The following is a 6914-nucleotide window of genomic DNA, read 5'->3' on the forward strand; positions in this document are numbered from 1 at the left end:
CTATGCAAAGAAACATAATCATCATGTAATGTGAAATTCAAACTATGGAACTACCACTTTTCCTTCTATATCACTTACGTAAAAGAAATAATAATTCATGGACTACTAGTATCATTCTATTTTATCATTGTTATTTTGATACCATCGTATCAATTACGCATCTGTCATGTATACTTAGGTGTAGGACATATTATTATCTTTTCCCCTTCCACGGTTGTTATGTTTTGTCAATTTCGTTCCAAGATTGACTTAGTCAAGTACATTTTTATGGTTTCGCCATTTTCTTTCGTACCTTTCCACAAATCCACAACAATATGAGGAATTACACAATCCTACATATATAATTAGGGGGTATTTTTACAAGTTCAATTTGCATGATCAAATAACTAATATAATCCACAACACACCTTTCCTTTTTTTTCACCTTATCCACTATTTCATTTACTCTTTCCATTGACTTATTTTATTTTGGTGTACCTTCTTTTTTTTAACACACGGTATGTTAATCTAATTGTTTCCATCAATTCCAAAATAATTTCACACCTATTTATCTATTAAGACAAAACATACCTCAACAATTTTTTTTTTTGTGATTTACCAACAATTTTATTCTTCAGGTTTCACTACTTTTTTAGGCTACTCTCATAATTCCTACCAACATCCCCAGTTATCATGTGACATCCATACAATCCACCACTTTTATAGTCATTTTTGGATTCAATAAGCATCTAATTTGTGAAATTTCCATTGAAACTAAAATACTGATATCTAATCCCATACCATTTGGATCGCATTTGATTCTGAATATCAAACAACGATTATCTTCACCCTTGTTAGGGTCTATTACAATTATTCCAAAGGAATCACATGTTTCACTTTTAGTTTTATCTTTTGTTCATTTTAATCTTATACATTTTTGTGTAAAGTCGATAGTTTTATCATCTTTTTAGCCTTCAATTTTTTTCCTATTTTCTTAATCAATTATAAGCCCCCTATCACTATTACTTCATTTGGATATTCTCTAATTATTCTTCTTATGTTGTTATGTTTGTGAGTGATTTTTCTTTCGTCCATAATTTATAGTCATATTCTATTTCATCTCTTCTATACATATTTCACATACTTAGCAGGTCTTTCACATAGGTGACTATTTTCATTTTCCTCAAGGTAACCTTCTCTCCACTGAATTTATTGGTTACAATTTCTTTACCTTACATTCCGTATGTACCTGAAACAATTTTGTCATTCAAGTTTCCAATAATGAGTTTGTCTTCCCTTTTCAATGTCATCATAATTTCGTCTTATGAACCTCATGTATTTCCTATTTTATGGATGGGAATTTGTTTTCACTCGTCACACATTTTTTTCCAATTATGGAAGGTGTCCATAGATTTGAACCTGCTAGTTTCTTTTTTCTACAAGGGTATTAGTTCCCAATTTTCCTCAAGCGGGGAGGTCACAAAATTATCTATCTATTTACTTGGTAACATATTATCAGTTCCTCCATAACCCTTGTCAGTCTTACTGCAAATTCTTGTCGAGGACATCCATGGTGGTTTGATTCTTAGCCATAAGGATATAACCTTTAGAATACTTGTACTTCTATTATGATTTTAACATGTAATGTCTTGGTAGAAATGCTTTCAGTTGTTCCAAGATTAGTATTAAAACTCATTTCTATGTACATGTGGTATTGTGTTAACTCGTATTTGTAGGATACGACTCATTAATATCTCTTTTAACTGATTTTCTATTGACACTTATATGCCTGTTAATGTTTGGTATTTTGTGAATGCACCACCTATTTCTTCTCCACAGTGTAAAAAACCATGCTTATATAATTTTATAACCTTCTCAATTTATAATTTTAGCTCCTACATTCATATCTCATAGCATATTTATCTATCTTTTCACATAATCCCAATTTCTTCTAGGATTATTCTTCTTTTATAAAAAAAATACTTTGGACTCCACTTCATATGGAGTAATTTTTTTATGGTTTTCGGTACCACTTTCTTCTAGACCCACTTGAATATTAGTCACTTATGTTAGTGTGTGGAAATGAATTCTTAAATATTTATTTTATTCCTACTCTTGTAACATTGTCTTTTCCTTTCCATATTTGATATTTTACGGTCCAATGCCAAGTATTGTCATATTATATTTGATAGTTATTCTACATATGTTTTAATATTATCCGATATTTTTGGTTACCAAAATTATATTACAATTTACTTTACTACACAATACTATGCAGAATCTATCTATCTATATGTATATATATGTAGATATATATATATATATATATATATATATATATATATATATATATATATATATATATATATATATTACAGGTCTACCATCCATGTATGACCTTTTTAACACCTGCACATCTAGATTTTGTTGAATGAATTTTATACCTCACTTCATTTCCCGTGAAATACTTACTATTGATTACTTTTTTGATTTCTCCCCATCCACACAAATACATCATTAACATCATTCTTTACATCAGGCCTAGATTACAGATCATATTTCTGAGTTGAGTTCGTCAACTAAAGGTATCCTAATGTTATATATAATGATACCAACTTATTATATATCTTTTTCCCTTGGAAAAATATGGGCAAATCAACCCTGAAGGCAATCTTTTAAAGCCCCTCGGCCACACTAGCAGGGCCTAACCCCAAGGGCGTCGAGGGGAATTGTCCCTGTGACCTCTCGATCGCCGAGGTACTTAACAATGGGGACTCAACCAATTGAGCTAACCCTTGGGGCTCCAGCTCATTATATATCATATCCTATTTTGTATAATAAAGTAATTGTAATGTAGGCAAAATTTTCTCCAATATGATTTCTACCTTCTTAATGTATTATGGATCACATAAGCCTAAAATAAGAAATTATCCATATACTTCTAATATATCTATATCTATATATATATGAGTGATAAATAAGTATTATTAATAATAAGTAATTATTATTATTATGTTATATATATTAGGAATATATGAATAATTATATGTCAATTATATTATAATATGAAATATATATATAAAATAATATTGTTGATATAAATAATTAAGAATTATTTATTATTGGTTTTTAATTAACAAAATATACTTAATAATTATTAATGTGGTTGATATATGTTGGTTTATGTATATCAATTACATTGGTAAATGTGGTTGTACATGTGCTTCATATAAATTTATGAAAATATATCAACCACTATTATCTCTAAACATACACTTAACAAGAAACATATATGTAACTAGGACGTTATTAGTGGGTTTCAAATAAAGATATATTAAACCCATCAAGGTACTCCCTCGAAATGCATCTTTAATAATTATGAAATTGAATAAAAAATTTCGAAGGATGCCAAATGGACCCTCCTAGTGTAGATGATTGTGATGTGGCCCACAAAAGTGGATGCATAGGTGGCATACTTAGATTGGACAAGTGGAAGTACAATGACACATGATGTCATGGCACTAGAATAAGGTTGATGATGTGGGGTATTGTGATGACATGGACACACAAAAAGGTGTCAATTTGTCATGCTGAAATGGTAATTTTGGTGACACGTGGCACCACTCAAAGAGTGCAACATGGTAGTTGTCACATCATGACGATGCCAGCATAAGAATGGTCATGGACCCCTAGGTCTGGGTCACACAACCTATTCCCATGAAGGTTCTTGATGTCAACCCCATAACAAAATAGGCACCTGTATTCATATAAATACATATTCACATGACACGAGGTGATAAGGAATTTAGAATAACCTAGTGTAACAAGGAAAAGTTCTTCCTTCTTTGAATGAACGAGGCAATGTATTTCTTGTCTCTTAGAGGTTGCCGGTTTGAGATTATCTTCTCTCCTATGATATGGCTCTTTAATATGAAAGTTTCGTTGACTTTGTGGTATGATTGACATAGTAAGTTTGATATAACCCTGATTGTAATGTGGAATCTTTGTGGTATGATTGGTGGACCGAGTTTTTCTCTAGCCCTCATGGCGGCTTGATTTGGTTCTTTGTGTTATGATTGGTGAAACAAGTTTTGGTCTATCCCTTATTACAGTTTGACTTGGATCTGTATGGTATGATTGGTGCAACACGTTTTGGTCTAGCCTTTGTGGATGCTTCACCTAGCTCTTTGTGGTAACATTCACATGATAATTTTGATCAAATCCTCTATGGTATGAATTGTATAACAAGTTTTAGCCTGGACCTCATGGATGCTTGACCTATTCTATATGGAATTCTAAGTGTGATAAGTGTTATTTGTTTCTCTATGGTATGAATGGTACAATAAGTTTTGGCCTACTCTGTGTGGAAGTTTTATTTAGTTCTCTGTGGTTTGATTGGCACAACAAGTTTTGGTCTGGCCCTTCATGGTTGGTGCAATAAGTTTTGACTTGATACTCGTCGCAATATGGCCTAACCCTTCATATGGTTGGTGCAATTTATATGACCTCACTTTTCGATGTATGATTGACACAAATGTGTATGAAATCGCTCTTCAAGTATAATGTGGTTCTTAGTGGTATAATATGATTGGTGCCAAAGATAGGACATGCCTCTCTAGTGTGACTGATAGCATATGATGTGGCTCTTTGTTATGTGATTTGATTAGCTTCATGGGTATGATGTGACTCTCCACTGTATGAATCAGTTAATACCATAAGTATTGATGAGAATATCCCTTGTGAGCCATAAATAAGCAATATAATAATGCAATTGATGATGGTTTTTTCGATTCACAGGAGGTCAAGATTTTGTGTTTGGCCGAGTGTGATAAAATTTAATTTTTCCCTCAAAAGTACACTTTTTTTAACGACTAACAAATCAATGGTTTGCATTTTGTATAAATGTTCTTGAAAAGTGAATTTTGTAGGAACAATACCAAAATGGTGTGTTTTGTAGAACAATTAATTTTTATGATGTTCTTATGGTTTATTTTCAAGAACAAATTAAATCTTAAAAATGGGATTTGGTTAGAATTTTTGTCAGTTGAAAAGGATAATGGGCAAGGTCATGAAGACATATCTTTTATAACAAGAGGTTATGGTTATTGTTAATATGCTCTCGAACTTGTCAACATGTTTTGTGATCAAGAAGATGTTGAAGATTGATGGTTGAAGAATGGGTTGATTTAGTTGTGTTTTGAGCTTGTGAATCATGTTTGAAAGATTTTGAAAAGAATTCCACTACATTTCAAAGGTTAGTGCCTCAATCAAGTTGGGACCTACTATAGTTTAGTTGATAGGGTTCGACCCTAACTTCTTTATTAATGTGATAAGCTCAAGAACCCCATAAGGGTCATAATTAATTGTTCTAATAAATAAAGCCAGTAAAAATTGTAAGTGGTTGAACCGAATTATAAAAAGGTACCATAATTAGTTTTAATTGGTCATAGTTAATAAATAAAGTGGTTAACCTGTACTATGAAAGGGAGCATGAGTAGTTATGGTTTTGGGTCATGAAACTATATAATGTTGAATATAGTAAGGGATGTGTTATCTTTTGTTGTTGTAAAGCAACTATGCTCTATTGGAGATTTCCCCCTCGAAGAGGAAAGTGAATAATATTGTTGAATATCATAATTACATATTTCTATTTCTATCATTGCATTGTGTACTTTTCCATGGTATTTCTACCATATTACTCTCTATGATGTTTTTTGCAGGTCAAGGATACTACAAGTAGTATCAAAGAAATTTCACTTGCTAATTGCACGACCAATTTTAGCAAAAAAATACTATGCTACAGACATGTTCCTGTGTATTTAAACTATAGATATGTATTGTTACACACATGAACTTGTTGTTAGGGAAGCATACACGTAGGATCTACAAGAGGTGGTTACATCTATTGGACTCCCTTAGAACCCTTGTTGGTACCCCTTCGAGGAGTAGTGCATCAAACAACACGTGTACATGTGTTGGACTTTGAAGTACCTATGGTATATTGAAAGACCCCTATGTATACATTGAAACTAACACTAGATAAGTCATTGTTTGTCTTACTACTATAGTCCATGGAGAAAAACACTCAGGAAGATTACTTGCATGTACCTATGGTACTCAGGTAGTACAACTAAGGGCATGGTCCATACTCTTTACTTAGCACTTTTGAACTATTAGACCAAGTACTATTGTTGGACCATTGACATATATTATGATTATAGAACTCAACACTCTCTTACTAACATACTCCCTCTCTTTTTTTGATTTTTAATCTCATTTTGTAGTATCTAGAAGCTGGTGTTTCTACTTTTTTAGTGTAGATCAATTTTTGCAGTATCTAGCAGTTGAGGTTTCTTCCATCATAATACATGTCCATTTTTATGGTATCCAGTAGTTGGTTTTTTTTCATCGCAGTACAAATCATCTTTTGCAATATCCATAAATTGGGGTTTCTCTTGCCGTTACATAAACTAGTGGCACTTCCAAATTCCTACTCATTTTGTAGTATCGAGATTTTCGGATTTCTACCACCGCAATATTGATCAACTAGGAGTAATACTCCTATTGGAGTTAAAAAAATGCCTGGTGGTCCAAAAAGATCTCTTGCAAGGGACAAAACCCAAAGGATTCAAAAAAATGTGTTGATCACAGTGATACCATCTGCTAGTAAGCACCCATCTTTCTTTTCGTCCCAAATGTTTTAGAAGTGCTTTCAAGTCACCTTCATTAACATACTCCTTGTCTCGCACCCATTGTATCCATAATAATTTGATGTAACAATTTTTTTTACCAAGCCAATTGTACAGTAAATATGAGGGCTCAAGCTATGCAAAACCTTGAGAAAAGAGCTCAAGACCTGGAAGAAAACCTCGCCTCCAAAATCCACGTTGTTCTTAACAAGGCTCTGGCACTCATTCAAAAATAACTCAAGGATA

Source organism: Pinus tabuliformis, chromosome 5_2 (assembly GCF_031772625.1).
Source record: "Pinus tabuliformis cultivar Carrire ecotype Pingquan chromosome 5_2, CPIR1, whole genome shotgun sequence".
Taxonomy (NCBI): domain Eukaryota; kingdom Viridiplantae; phylum Streptophyta; class Pinopsida; order Pinales; family Pinaceae; genus Pinus; species Pinus tabuliformis.